Source organism: Rhipicephalus microplus, unplaced genomic scaffold, assembly GCF_043290135.1.
Source record: "Rhipicephalus microplus isolate Deutch F79 unplaced genomic scaffold, USDA_Rmic scaffold_12, whole genome shotgun sequence".
Taxonomy (NCBI): domain Eukaryota; kingdom Metazoa; phylum Arthropoda; class Arachnida; order Ixodida; family Ixodidae; genus Rhipicephalus; species Rhipicephalus microplus.
Window position 1 is genome coordinate 48,846,946 of NW_027464585.1, and position 16,717 is coordinate 48,863,662.

Genomic DNA, 16,717 nt, shown 5'->3' on the forward strand with positions numbered 1-16,717 from the left:
TCACCTTCAGATAAAAGGTATGCGGGTTCAAATCCTGCCTTCTGAAGAATTTTTTGCAGTTGGAATTTTTTCTTTCTATGTTTTTCTCCCTGTATTTCTCATGTGTATCATGCTGAGAGGTGGGTAGTGGGATTCACCTAAATTCTGTAGAACATGCTTGAACATGTTTGATAGTTTTCAAGCACAGTCACTCACTTCATGCCACACTCTAACAGCTTCGGTCAATATATACCGCAAAGCATCTATTAAATGCGAAGCGTTTCTTAGCGAACTTCGGCGACTTTGAGTGTATCTGTCTATCTAGCTGCCTACGACTTTTAGCTCTTCTGGCCGTTTTGATAATTGTATCAATACCAAACTTGGTATGGCATAACATGACGTTATGAAGAACATATATGACTAGTCGTAACATGAAAATCGTGACATGTATGTCAATAATGTCATGTTTTACATTTCATGGTCCTGCAGCTCTTGCAGTGATTTCGTCCACATGGCACATTGCAAAAGTAGTATGGTATGGCATGATTGCATGGCGAACATTAGCGACAGACCCTAACATAAAAATCATGACATGCGTGTCATGTGACATCATGACTACATGCCATGCTCATGATGCGCTCGTGGGCGTTTCGCTAGCTTCACTTAAATCAAATTTGGTATTACGGCACGTAAATATGTGACGAAGCCAAAACACGTTGGTGGGCTAGTTGGTTTGAATCCATTAAGAGTGAGTAAGCGCAAAACAGACAAGGACGTAGAAGAGACAGACACATACAGAGCGCTAACTTTCAACTGATCTTTTATTTTCGCACGAACCGATAAATATATACCGAGCGAGCGGAAATAACATAAACATAAAGAACATATCGCGGAATCACATCGTAGAACCAAGCACGTGTAAATTGCACTACATAGTAAAAGTACAAGTCACTGTGTCGAATCAAGGTAATGAAGTTCTTTTTGAGAAAGCGACACTGATGGTTGGCTAACGCACATGTCAGATAATTTCGCGATTTCATATGCCTCCATAATCTCCCTTGTCATTTTGCCAGGAGCCTTAGATAGAATTTTAGTTTTTTCGAAGAGGGGTATACATCCACAATCTCGGCAATGGATGCCCAAATGGCCCGAGATTGCTTTCGTGACATTATAATGATGTTCTTTCAATCTCTGATTGATACATCGGCCAGTTTGACCAATATAGGTTCTTCCACAAGAAAGCAGAATAGCATAAACAACATTGCGAATGCAGTTCACAAAAATTGTTCGATGATTAATAAGGCAGGTGTTTGCACTGTTACACTGTGAATTAACGCGTCGACACAACCTATGTAGACGTTCGGGAGCTGAAAAGATCACATCCACTCCTGCCTTTCCCGCGATCCTTCTGAGATTATGCGATACACCATGCAAGTACGGAACGACGGCCACTTTTTTTGCTGTACGACCATTACTGCCTTTAGGTGGGTGTTTTAGCTTCCTGCTCAAACCCTCTGCGACAGAGCTCAGCACACAAATTGGGTAACCAGACTCTGCTAAGCGCTTGGCTTGGTTCAGAAAACTGCTTTCAACTTTGTGATTACAGGACTTCCTAAGAGAGTTATTAAAACAGGATTGTACAACGGCGCGTTTCACGAGCTTTGAATGGGCGGAGGAAAACGGCAGGACGGGCTTATTGCCCCTTGGCTCATAACTCCAACACACTTTCTCAGATGAAAAGTAGATACCTAAGTCCAAAAACCTAATGAAATTGCCCTCGGGCATTTCATGCGTCAAGACCAATGGAGAAAGGGTTTCCGTGAAAGTGGTTACAATTTTTGAAACCTCATTGTCGAAACTACATGAGTCATTGTTTAAAACAATTAAGAAATCGTCGACAAATCTAAACACACGTACAACATCAGGGTGATTTTTGAGGCGATCATAAAGGGCCTGGTCGTGATAGGCTAAGTACAAGTCACTTAAGCAAGGGGCAATACAAGAACCAATACAGATTCCATTCTTCTGTTTAACAACAGTACCATCCCATGAGGCGTAAGTGGAATTAACATACAAATAAAGAAGTTCCAAGAACTGATCGCAAGTCAAACCGGAGGCGTTTTGAAAACGTACTGATCCAAACTTGTCTATGCAACGGCCTACACATGTCATAAGGTCATCTTGAGGGAGAGAATAATAAAGATCCTTCAGATCAATAGAGAAGGCTAAAAAGTTTCTGTCATGATTGTTTTTAAAGAAATCCACGACATGTTCAGAGTTACTTACTAAAAATGGATCTTCGACTGGCAAAAGCTTCAAAAACTTCTTTAAAAATACTGCTACATGTTTCTGCCAGCTAGCGTTTTCCGACACTATCACACGGAACGGGAAACCCGGTTTGTGCGTTTTTGCTGAAAAAAATACATCAAGATGATTCTTCGTGCTTTTTTCAATGGATCGAGACAAATGATCGAGCTTGAAGCTTTTGCACAAGTTTTTTGCGTCGTTTTGAACTTTCTTAAGGGCCACGTCTTTATGAACCCTAAAAGTAGACGAAATAGATTCATGAGCTTTTGAATTATACCTAGTCCGATCTAAAACCACAAAACCACCTTCCTTATCCGCGGGAACAAGTGTGAGCGAATGCTCCTTCATATACTTAACAGTTCTGAACAAGGAAAACTTTCCTGCTAAGGAACGGGAACACATAAGTACATCCACACCTTCCGATACACACCTATCCGACTCGGCGTCAGGCACTTGCTTGGAAACTTGTCGCACCATTCCCAACAGTTCGGGAGCAGATTTCTTGGGTTCAACAGCGAACTTTGGCCCAAGTTCCAGTACCTCTCGAATGTTGTCTGGTAGCGTGGTGTTGCCGATGACTTTCACCTGGCTTTTCGGCACAGGGGTCTTCTTACGAAGGCTCTGCCTCAGGCCTGGCAAAACGTGATTCCATAGGAATTCCGTCGTGCGGTTGATGATCCGTGAAAAGTGAGCCCAAGCGTTTTCAGATCCTGTAGTCTTCAGGCGCAGTCTCAAGATATCTCTGTACATTCGCACTTGTCGATGCCATTCCGAGCGCATTAGTTTGCAGATCCGAATGCCGTGGCTGATTGAGGGCTGGCAGAACCCAAATAAAGCGAGAACTTCGGGTGGCAAAATTTTGTGACGGACACAGAAGCCGAGCATGCGAGCTCTACAAGCAGCTGTTGCAAGGAGCGGGACTAGGCGGCAAGGTTCAACGAGGTACCACGAAGGAATGCCCGATGTACTAGAAATAAACATTGCCAAAACACGTTGGTGGGCTAGTTGGTTTGAATCCATTAAGAGTGAGTAAGCGCAAAACAGACAAGGACGTAGAAGAGACAGACACATACAGAGCGCTAACTTTCAACTGATCTTTTATTTTCGCACGAACCGATAAATATATACCGAGCGAGCGGAAATAACATAAACATAAAGAACATATCGCGGAATCACATCGTAGAACCAAGCACGTGTAAATTGCACTACATAGTAAAAGTACAAGTCACTGTGTCGAATCAAGGTAATGAAGTTCTTTTTGAGAAAGCGACACTGATGGTTGGCTAACGCACATGTCAGATAATTTCGCGATTTCATATGCCTCCATAATCTCCCTTGTCATTTTGCCAGGAGTATTTCGTCTACTTTTAGGGTTCATAAAGACGTGGCCCTTAAGAAAGTTCAAAACGACGCAAAAAACTTGTGCAAAAGCTTCAAGCTCGATCATTTGTCTCGATCCATTGAAAAAAGCACGAAGAATCATCTTGATGTATTTTTTTCAGCAAAAACGCACAAACCGGGTTTCCCGTTCCGTGTGATAGTGTCGGAAAACGCTAGCTGGCAGAAACATGTAGCAGTATTTTTAAAGAAGTTTTTGAAGCTTTTGCCAGTCGAAGATCCATTTTTAGTAAGTAACTCTGAACATGTCGTGGATTTCTTTAAAAACAATCATGACAGAAACTTTTTAGCCTTCTCTATTGATCTGAAGGATCTTTATTATTCTCTCCCTCAAGATGACCTTATGACATGTGTAGGCCGTTGCATAGACAAGTTTGGATCAGTACGTTTTCAAAACGCCTCCGGTTTGACTTGCGATCAGTTCTTGGAACTTCTTTATTTGTATGTTAATTCCACTTACGCCTCATGGGATGGTACTGTTGTTAAACAGAAGAATGGAATCTGTATTGGTTCTTGTATTGCCCCTTGCTTAAGTGACTTGTACTTAGCCTATCACGACCAGGCCCTTTATGATCGCCTCAAAAATCACCCTGATGTTGTACGTGTGTTTAGATTTGTCGACGATTTCTTAATTGTTTTAAACAATGACTCATGTAGTTTCGACAATGAGGTTTCAAAAATTGTAACCACTTTCACGGAAACCCTTTCTCCATTGGTCTTGACGCATGAAATGCCCGAGGGCAATTTCATTAGGTTTTTGGACTTAGGTATCTACTTTTCATCTGAGAAAGTGTGTTGGAGTTATGAGCCAAGGGGCAATAAGCCCGTCCTGCCGTTTTCCTCCGCCCATTCAAAGCTCGTGAAACGCGCCGTTGTACAATCCTGTTTTAATAACTCTCTTAGGAAGTCCTGTAATCACAAAGTTGAAAGCAGTTTTCTGAACCAAGCCAAGCGCTTAGCAGAGTCTGGTTACCCAATTTGTGTGCTGAGCTCTGTCGCAGAGGGTTTGAGCAGGAAGCTAAAACACCCACCTAAAGGCAGTAATGGTCGTACAGCAAAAAAAGTGGCCGTCGTTCCGTACTTGCATGGTGTATCGCATAATCTCAGAAGGATCGCGGGAAAGGCAGGAGTGGATGTGATCTTTTCAGCTCCCGAACGTCTACATAGGTTGTGTCGACGCGTTAATTCACAGTGTAACAGTGCAAACACCTGCCTTATTAATCATCGAACAATTTTTGTGAACTGCATTCGCAATGTTGTTTATGCTATTCTGCTTTCTTGTGGAAGAACCTATATTGGTCAAACTGGCCGATGTATCAATCAGAGATTGAAAGAACATCATTATAATGTCACGAAAGCAATCTCGGGCCATTTGGGCATCCATTGCCGAGATTGTGGATGTATACCCCTCTTCGAAAAAACTAAAATTCTATCTAAGGCTCCTGGCAAAATGACAAGGGAGATTATGGAGGCATATGAAATCGCGAAATTATCTGACATGTGCGTTAGCCAACCATCAGTGTCGCTTTCTCAAAAAGAACTTCATTACCTTGATTCGACACAGTGACTTGTACTTTTACTATGTAGTGCAATTTACACGTGCTTGGTTCTACGATGTGATTCCGCGATATGTTCTTTATGTTTATGTTATTTCCGCTCGCTCGGTATATATTTATCGGTTCGTGCGAAAATAAAAGATCAGTTGAAAGTTAGCGCTCTGTATGTGTCTGTCTCTTCTACGTCCTTGTCTGTTTTGCGCTTACTCACTCTTAATGTGACGAAGGTATGATAGCGGTGCAAACATGATAAACATGAGATGCATGTCATGTAACAACTTGACTACATGCTACGCTCATGATGCGCTCGTGGCCATTTCGCTAGCTTCACATATATCGAACTCGGTACTACGAGACGCGAACGGACGACATAGGTAAATGACACTTCCAAACGTGATAATCACGACATGCGTGTCATTTAACAACATGCCTTCATGCTACACTGACGGCGCACTCCGGGTCGTTTTGCTAGTTTCGCATTTGCCAAATTCGGTATTACGTGACGCCAATGGATGACCAAAGTGTGTGACCTATGCAAACATGATAATCCTGACACGCGTATCATGTAAGATTATGACAACATACCACGCTCATGGCGTGCTCGCAGTCGTTTCGCTAGCTCCACATATAGTAAATTTGGTATCGCGTGACGTGAATAGACCACCAAGGTAAACGACACATCCAAACATGATAATCATGACACGGAAGTCATGTACGGCATCATTTACCTGCACCTCGTAAAGTTATGACGATTTTAAAGTGATATATCAACATTTCTCATTCATGCTTCACATATCATCGATTCTTACTGTACGTGGGAGTGCCAATTTTTTCAATAGTAAGCACTTGTCATCTTTTTGGGACATATCTGAAAAAACTACTATGGTACAATGCAGTTCACTGCCTGCGTAAAAGTTTCATTGGAGGTCAATTGAAAACTGACAGCCATAGTCTGCTTCACTGTACAGTAAAACCTTGTTACTTCGAAGTCGCTGGGAATGCGAGGAATCTTCGAATTAAACGGGTTTCGGAATTAGCAAAGCCTACAAAGAGCGGGATGCAAGGAATTTGGAATAACTTGAGGTACTTGGGGGTGGTCGTTTGCTGGGCCGGCTAGTTAGCGGCTCCACGTTTATGTTTTTCAGGAATACGTAGTCTTGATTTTGTCACAAACACAAAGGAATGGTGGGGCTCGCTGCTGCCACCGAAAAGAAAAACGCTGTCGTGATGAAATGAAATGCGCGCTTGAGAAAAACATCTTTGCTGCAACACAGTAGTGACACACGGGCAGCATGTTGCCTGCTCCTCGCTGCATCAGCACACCATGATGCGAGCATTCGCCCATTTTTTTCTCGTAAAATAAAGAATTTAATAATGAACAGTGACTAAATTTGCATTGTGTTTTGGCTGGAAAACATCATCATTCAAGCTTTCTGGTCTAGTTATCAAAGTAGGCGTTGCAGGCAAGAACTCCACCAGCTGTGCAAGAGCCAGAATTGCTGGAGGAACCGGCACTTGGAGATTCGCACACATCGCGGATTTCCCTAAACTGTCCTGTATTAATTTCTTTCCCACAAAAAATGGATAAATTGTCACGCGCTGATGTTGCGAGAAGCATAAGACATGCTGCCCGCATGCCACTGTTGTGTTTCAGTGAAGCACGTTTTATTTCCACAAGTACATGTTTTTACATTGTATTTTTACATTTTTTATATAATTCCATTTTTCGTAATGGATGTAGCAAGCCAGGGATGCTTCAGCTACCACTCATTAGTATCCATGAAGTACATTGCCAAGTGGTCCGACGTGTCCACGAATTTGCGGCGTAATCGCGAACGGGCACACTGCACCCCAAGTTTTCGAATTAACCAGACTTGTGCTGACCGCTGCTTCAAATTATCCGCTGAAACTTGCATTTCAAAATACGAGACCGCGGAGATACTTCAAATTAAGTGGTATTTCGAAATAACAGAGTTCAAACTAACGAGGTTTTATTGTAGTAGGTCTTTTGCTACTTGAAGGCAGTTCTCATCTGAGCTCTGGCACCTTTAAAAAGTACTGACACAAATTTTAAACTTTTCGGATTGTTGCACTAAATGAGAACACAGGTTTCGCGAACACTATAGAGTACTATTGTGCCTGGGAATACATTGAGTATATCTTTAGTACTGCTACCTCAAATCGGACATTTCCGGTTTGAATAGCAAAGGGACGGCTGCTATGTGATCACTTTTAGACAGCGATTCGTGATGTACTAGCAGCAGATCTGCCATATGCGAGCGGTACTCATAAACAACCATTTTTGCGGTCTCCAGTGACCCAGTCAGTGATTTTTGTGATTAAGGCTGCATTTAGGATGCCGAGTTCATAAACTTAGTGAAACTGTGTTGACTTGTCGAAATAATGTCTATTGCAGTAGGGGCTGGCTTTCTGGTGCTCAGCGACAAATTTTTTTTAAAAATCGGGAAAAAATTTATATCTGTTGCATGACTCCAGTGTGTGGAGAGTGTTGGTATATATCACAGAAACGAGGAAAATGTCTATTTTGCCAAGTCTCAAAACTGTGTCAGTACTACAATACGTACTTGCTAAGGATCTGTTTGCTAGCGCATGTTGAGATACACGCTCTAGGAGCCTCTGTATGGTTGCACAAGCTTGCATGAGCAAGCAATCTGATGTTTTCACTCCCAGGAACTTTAGAAAATAATTCAGGCTACTCAGTTGAGTGCACTTCTATTACCTGCTGATGCAGCGACTCTATAATAGTATATGTCCTTGCAGTTTTTTTGCTTCTTCCAATTATACCTGGTGTTTTTTCTTGACCAACAGCTGTATTGTAAACAGTTGTAGCTGCTCGCAGGTTCACACGTCTCATCCAACTCTTGAGTCAGTCACTGTACTTGCTACTTTTGGACTCTTATTCCTTAGCAAAGTGTGTCTGCACAGCTTTCCTTGTTACATCCTAAAGTTTGCACTAGAAGTTCTCGTGGTATGTTAAGTTCATCAATGAGTATAAGTTGGAAGTTCTCTAAGTATTGTGTGGTCTCTATACTCCTTGCACAACTTTGATTGTGGCTCAGCAGACTTGGTTCCCACCAAACTGACTAGCTCATTCACATTTCTCTCGACTTGGACAGTGAGTGAGGCTTTCTGGTAACATGGACGGATGGCTGCAGGCTTTTGTATTTTTGCACGTATCAGACATTGCCGTCACCGAATCGGGCCTTCCAGTGCTGTAGTTTAGGTTTTTGCTTGCAAATTTCGCACAGTTCTCTATTTTCTGCCTTGTTTGATCTTCTGGTCATTTTCATAGATTAGTTGTCTGGTGTCTTTGACAGGGAGGGTTTGGCGCTTCCTTGGAACGTCTACCCGGACTTTACCACGGTAGTCTGTGTTTTTTCTTTTCAAGGTCTGAAGAGTTCAATGTTGCCAAGCAATTTTCGGAAATTACCCTATGCCAAGGTCAAAATTCCTATACTTTATCCTCCACCTCAAAATATCGCCATGTAATGATAACATACAGACTACAATGTGCGAAATGCAGACAAATGGTGATGCTGGAAATTTCAGTGGTTTGAAAACTAGTTTCAAAAAGAGGCCAATGACTATGAAAGACAGCAGGCGGTGAAAAAAGCGTTCCAATATTTCTATGCATAAAGCGTTGAGTCAAACTTGAGAAAACAAAATTGAGGTAGTAGAGTCATCAGCAAGTATGTATATGTCCAGCGGTGCAAGAAAAATTTCATGTCTATAAGCAGCTCCATGTGTCGTGAGGTTATGTCTGGAATGAGGCGAAAAGTCCGCAAGCCACAGAAGACAACGCTGCCCACAAACAAGTCTGCATTGTTGACATTTTGGGGATAGCAATGTCACTTTTGGCTTCATAGCAGCCAGTTCCTGCTTAGGCGTGAAAAGCAAGAAAAGCGAAGCCTCTGAGCTGGGCATTGTAAAACCAAGAACACCAAAGATAGGTCATGAGGCTGTGCATTTCGGAGGCCATGTTTCTTGGGCCAGGTGCCATTTTGCGCCAACAATGAAGGAAATGCGAACATTGCAACGAGGCCGAATCACTTCTAATTCTGGCGCCCTTGGATATTATTTACACTTAGGCCCGTGCTTTGAATCAATTAACTGCCTATGGTTCGATACAGTGTCCAATATAGTGCATGTTCTCCTGGGTGGGAGTTTGATATAGCAAATACTATACTTATTAATGATCGACCGTATTTAAAAACTGCTTTGTGTCATCACAGTGAGCATGCCGCAGCTGCACTGAAAATCTATTTTTATGGTAGCAAAAATTGTCAAGCGATGCCTTGTGCATTGTACACTCTTGAAGGGACCCTGCAACACTTTTTAAGCATGCTGATTGGTAATCAAGGTTCACTATAGCGCCGCGCAAGACCTGGAATTACAATACATTCTTCAGGTCAGCTTTTCTTGTGCCGACGAACGACGCTAATAGCTCTAAAATCATTGTGTTACGAGCCAAGTATCGGGCAATGGCCGATTTGGGCATGCGCTCCATCATTAGTAAAGCCGCTGCGGGATTCTGCTATTTGTCTAAGAGTGTGTGCGGTTGCACTGAAAAGCCGCGCGTTTGATAAACAAAAATTAACAAACAAAAATCACTGCCCAAGCACTGCGTCCAAGTGGTTAGCCAGCGAAAACTGAAATGTGTGGCCCCAGTGTTCAGCAGTGGGTTCAACCCGATGCTTCTCTGGGGCCTTTCACAATTATTGGTTACAACTGCGTGCTTCTTGATGAGGTTAGACACATGTTTGGCTTAATTACCGCAGTGTTTATTTCACATGCCACACATTGTGTCTCTCATGATCGCGATCATGGCGGAGTGTAATGAACGGTTAAATGCTTTTCGGAATGCCATAATCACATTAGTTGTTCTCGAACCGCAGGCGGCCATAGAGGTCGCAACCAAAGTCAATGTGGCACGGGAGAAACTAGCCGAAACCTGGTGTTTGTCCCGGTGAGCACGCTCCCGTAATTATCACATTGACCCCACGTTTTTGTAAGCGTTTGAAATTGCAAGCTAATTCGGCTGCGTGGTTTGCAGGATCCGCCCACCACCGGCGCTTGCGTTCCTGTGCGTGATTTAGCGCAGCTTAGAAGGCTGCCGGATTATCTGTACGCAGTTGCTGCAGGCTGTTGACCTCCCTGGCCAGTTTTTGTGCCCGGGCTGCCCCATCGTCCTGGCGAATGCGAGCTCTCTGACTCTTCTACTGTCACCGTTCTCCTAGAGTTGTCCTTTGCATACCCATGTGGTAGGTTTCAGGAGAAACCGATGCACGTGTGCTCAGCGACACGGCTGCGGCAGGATGGACGACGTCACAACACAGCCAATAGCACGCGTGCTTGGTTACGATGCTGCGAACAACGTAACTGATAACACAGCCAATAGAGAGTGCTCGTAACACCACTGTTGGACTGGTTTTCATTTCCGCTAGCCATTTACAGCTTTCGCTGTAAACAAAAAAACTGCCCTAGGAACGTGCCACGTATTTTCATTTGCGAAGAAAGCATTTCGTGCAAATCATAAGGTTTCTTCATTGTGCCGACAATACGAGCCTTACCTTGAGCGACAAGCTGACAAGGTTGTGCCCCCTGATGAAACTTCTAAAGGCAAAGTTCCTGCAGCACTTTCAGCCGGTGCGTCAGTTGAGTTACGACGAAAACATGATAGAATATTATGATCATCAGGGCTGCAAGCAGTTCATTCACAGAAAACCTATCTGCTTTGGCTACGAAGTGTACTGCCTGAATGCGAAAAATGGCTACCTTGCAAACTTTGATGTATACCAAGGAAAATGAGAAGACATTGTAACAAGCACGCCTTATGAAAAGGCTTCGGAAAAGTGGCAGTGCCTTTCCTTGAAATGGTAGAATTTCTAGTTGGAGTTCGTCAACCGCCATTTTATTTTTATTTCGACAATCTCTTCATTAGCCTGCACTGAGGTGCCTGCAAGAAAGGAACTATGGAGCAGCGGCACAGTGAGGCAAAACCATGTGCCGAAAGAACCGTGTGCCCCATCGCTTGCCTGATTTGATCAAGCGCATGACCCATGGATACGAAGAGCACGCACTTTCGGATGATGAGATAATGATCGTACGCTGGATGGACAACTCTGTCGTAACAATTGCAAGCACCGTGCATAACGTAAAGCCCATGTCCTCTGCAGATAGGTATTCCCGCGCGCAGAAGAAAAGGATCAAGTCCCTCACCCTAATGCCATTACTCAGTATAACAGCTTTATGGGAGGCACTTCTCAGATGGATGCCAATGTAGGTACCTACGGAATTGCAATCTGTGGAAAGAAATGATGGTGGCCTATATTTACTAGGCTCTGCGACGTAGCCATAAGTAATGGCTGGGTGCTTATCCGCACCTCAGGATCAAGCATCGCTCAGCTTGACTTCCGAAGGCAAATAGCTCAATGCTACCTCACAAGATGGAACAACAAGCCAGACGAACCTGGTCGTAGAAGAATGTTGACGCTTCGGGACAGTGCTCTTTCTGGCCCACGGCATGACCTGACAGCGCACTTTGAACTGTGCCTGATGGCAAAAGGCGCAGGTGCGCTGAAGACAGCGAGTTGTGCACACAGTGCATGAAATGTGACGTCGGCATGTGCATTCCATACTTTTTACCATATCACAGTAAATACAGTAAATAAGTTCCCAGCAGCTCTATAATTATATTTTTCACAATGTGTCAAAGCCAGAAATAATTTTTTTCGGTGTGTGAGGTCCGATTTGCGGCAGTTGTTGGCTTGCAAAAGCCAATGCATCAAAAGTCATTCACACCCGTCAGCCGCAAAGCTCGTGATGCGGCAATGGATGACGTCAACGCCAATCTTGAGAGGTCGAAAGAGCTCGCAGTAAGAGAACTTAACAGGGACGACATTGCCATTATGTACGACGGTATGTGGCACAAACATGGCTGCAAAGTGGCATGACACTGGGCTTAGTTTGTATTTCGCAGTCCTGTCGAACTTCTTCCTAGCTTGCAGTTGGCACAAGGCTCTGCCAGATGGAGCCGAAATTTGGCACGCGTTTCATGGCCCTGTCTGTGAGCGAAATGTCTGTGAGGAGTCTGCTTGAAAAAGCCGAGAGGGACAAACTCATGGCGCTGGCGTATATTAGTCGCAGTGGCCACTACAAGAAGTATTGTTCTTTTGGCGTGAACTTTTCATCTTAATGATATCTTTCATAAACAAAAACTCAATTTTAACTTTGAAACTCGTTTTTCTCAAAACACAAATTTTGCCATTTTTTCAATGTGCCCCTTCTTTTTCGGGCACTTCTAGTGCTTGAATCTGCATGAAATTTTGCCCAAATTTTATACAAAGTATGACACATGCAATTATCTAGTTTATATTTCAATATTTTATTGTATAATAAAAAATTTTATGTATACCTTTACTAAATAGGTGAAATATAAACTTTTTATGTCTATTAATTTTCACTCATATTACATATTTTGTACGTGCCTCCTAATTAGTTATTTGCACTCTACACTTTATTTGAAGCATTATGAACTATGAATGGTAAAAAAATTAGAGAAGTTTAGGTATGAAAAGTGGGGGAGGGGGCAAAAAGGTTAAGGTTTTCACATTGTCATGCTGCAGAGCTAAAAGTATGTAACTTGCAAGAAAACTAATTATACATCTAAAATCAGCATAAAAAGTTCCATAAACAGCTCATGTTTCATCGCTCTAGGGTGAATATTAAAAAAAATTGTCTTCGAGTAGCATCTCCCCTTAAAAACAGTCTTAAGGCAGGAGGATACATTAACAGGCGAGAAGGGAAAGTTGGCACAAGTATCTATAGAGCATCAATTCATACACGCAGGAGGCAAAAGTCTGGAACATGGCTAGTAGGGTAGCAGGAAGACCATGCACATTCACTCGTTGGTAAACATACAGGAGGACAACTTGATAGATCAGGTAAACTTCCTCGGCGCACTGTAAGGGAGGCTTTCCGAAGATACAAAATACAAAAGCAGAAAATAGAACCTAAATGTATAGAATACGAGGCATACAGCCAACCTCTCAGCTTAGCTGAGCTACTAACAACACTAAACTGCTGCATTAATTCTCCCCCAGGTTCCAAATGTTGAAAAACCTACCCCTTGAAACACAAATAACCTTACGTACAATGCTATCTGGTTGTCTGGCACATATCCTTACTTGGAAAAAGGTTACTGTTATTTCAATTTTGAAACACGGGAAGAACCCTTCCTCCTTTACGAGTTATAGGATCATCATGGCACTGGCTAGCTGCCTCTGTAAACTTTTCGAAAAAATGATAAACCACTGACTTGTACCTATTCTTCGAACAAACAATCTGTTCGACCAATTTAAGTGCTGGTTTCGAGAGGGTACGTCCATCATTGACGACCTGATATGTAGAGAAGCACAAATCCGAGAAATTTTCGCCCGCAAACAGTACTTTCTGTGTACCTCGATATCGAAAAGGCTTAAAGCACAACATGGTGCTTTGGAATATTAGGAAACTTGTCTCCCCGTGATGTGCGTGGCAGAATGTTCATTATTATAAAAAGTTGCTTGTCCAGTCGGACATTTGGTGTCCGAATGGGCAGCATTCTTTTCCAAACATTTGTCCAAGCGGGAGTGCTACAAGGTGGTACACTTTTTATTATAAAATTGAATTCCTTGCGCTTGTCTATCCTCAGCAATACATTTTACTGCACGTATAGTGATAATGTCCAGATTGGCTTTGTCTGGCAACCTGGTAATGTGCGAGTGGCAGATTCAGCTGGGTTTGAACAAGGTCTCAGAATTAGCAGAGGAAACCTGGTTCCAACAAAATTCCACAAAAAAGCATGTGAGCTTTGTTCTAAAACACCATTCATTCCAAACCTGAAATTCAAGTGCGTGGTCAATGTCTCGTAATGCAAAAACAAATTAATAGGCCTAATCTTGACACCAAGCAAACCCTCATACCACACATCAAGTACAGTCGACTCTTGTTAATTCAAACTCAAACGCACCTCTGAATTTTGTTTACTTATTGAAAGTTCTCAGATGTACAACTTCAAGTGAGGTGACACCACACATTATAATTAGGCGTAGGACTTGAACCCTAACTGCACGCAATGAACAGAAAGCAAAGATGTAGGGTCCACAAGTTTATTGGCCATTTACTGCTGATCAGACCTTTTTCAGAAATCGTGAATTGCCAACTGCTTTTTCACAATTTACCATGCGTTTGCTTCATTTCAAACATTTGTTTACTAGCAAAGCCCGTTTACTTGAAGGCCTGAGGTGCTTATTTTTCATTTTTACACTGTTATGATTTTCATGCATAAGCATGTAAATTTTAAAATAGTGGTAGCAAAGCAGCAAATTTTTTCTGGTATGGAACCTCAAAAGTATTAACTGAATGGTGGGCTGAAAAAATAAAGGGCTGACCAAAATATTGAAATTAGTTTTAATTAACTGAAAGTTTATATTAGAAAGAGCTTGAATTATTGAGAGTATACTGTATTTAAGAAACAGGAGCATAAAAGCCGTGAATGTTCTGTAAGTGTTGTCACGCGCTATGTGGGGTAGTGACAAGAAGTGTGTGATGAGCTTGTATCGCAGCCTGAAACGCACTCACCTATACTAAGGGACAATAACATATCAGTCTGCGACACCTACTGCTCTAAAGATTCTTGACCCTTTACATCATGTAGGCATTCACCTCTCAATGGGTGCTTATCGCACCAGCCCCGTTGAAATCTTGTTTGTGGAATCCAAGTGGTCGCTCCCCTGCAGAGATATTACATGTCCTTTCTATATAAGTGAATGCAGACAAGGAACGCCCTTCACATTTTACAATTTATGACATGTCCAGTTTTGCTTGGTTTGAAAACTGGCCTTCGTTGAGACAATCTTAGTTACTTTGTTTAAGGCGCCGAGAAGAGGAAACCGGTGTGCCACTTGAACACCGTTTGATGGCTCCTGGTGTGTGTGCCACCATGGAAGTGGCAGATGATAGATTGCCACGTGTCCATTGTACATATATCTGTACATACTTTCGGGGACTGTACAGAATATATATCGCCAGGATGGTGGTCAGGATAACGCAACCTCAAATAAGAAAAAGTATGTGCCACTTACTCAGTGGCGTAACTAGATAGGACGGCGCCCAGGGCAAATATATTTCCGCGCCCCTCATTATGCCCGTGATAATGTTTGTTATTATTATTATTATTATTAATAATAATAATAATAATAATATTATTATTATTATTATTAATAATAATAATATTATTATTAATAATAATTATTACTACAGCTCCTATTAATAATAATATTATTATTATTAATAATAATAATATTATTATTAATAATAATTATTACTACAGCCCCCCCCCCCATTAAAAGCGCTAATGTAGGCTTCCGCGATTGCCTACTGGCGCGCGGCGGGCCATTTCGGAGGCCAAGGGCCACCAGTTCTGATTTCGATGAGCTACGCCCGCGTTTTTGTATAGTATTTTTCTTTTTTTATTCAAACTTCCGGAAGTCCCTTACCCGTCATTGTTCTCTTCCAGTCCACACTGCAAAAATCTTGACGGCACGGGCGCTTCCCAGGCCCAAGTTTCTCGTACCTAAGCTTTCGCGCTATTTGTGCATCCCAAGGAATGCAGGGTGAGTACAAAACAAAGCAACCAGCTAGACACCGCGCCCTCGGGTCTGGTATGGGGGTTAAACTGGTCGGAGTGTTCTGCCGTTTCGCTCCGTTCGCTGTTCCATTGATGGAGGTCATCCTTGTGCGGCCGCATTCTTTCAGGGAAGTTCTTGGTTTCTCCAACGTACGAAGCGGGGCAGTCGGCACATGCTGTCGGGTACACTACGCTCTGCGCTTTTTTCGCAGGTGCGTGTTCTTTGGGCCAAAGGATGAACCTGCCCATGGCGGTGGATGGCATGTGGGAAACGTTGACCCCCGCCCTTCTATTGCTTTGCTGGCGCCCGCGATGCAGGGAATCAACAAACGTCGCCGTCGTGTCACGCTTTCTCCGTCTTTCCTCCAGAGAACTCTGCGAATAAACGCCTTTGTTTAGCCTTTGGTGCCGAGGTCACGGATTATATTCGCCCTTCCTTCCGCCGCTGCGTGGACGATTAGTCGTTGGACGATCGGCTATTTCGTTGGAGTTTTCTGTTCTTACTCAAAAAAGGTGCATTCGAACTTTTTTATTTTATTTTGTTTACGTACGTGGTTGGTTTCAGGGAAGCTTTCAGTAAGTGGTTTGGGAGGCTGGTGGGGTTCGCTGAAACTCATCTAACCCAGTGCTGCGGAGCACAAAACAAAGCTTAGCCGAGGGTCATGGGAAGGCACGGAGGTAGCGCAGCAAAATGAAAATAGAGGATCCTTTTCCCGATGCAAAAGCCATTGCGGCAACCCTTTCCTTCACCACCATCCCCACTTCCAGTCGTACATTACAACCTCGC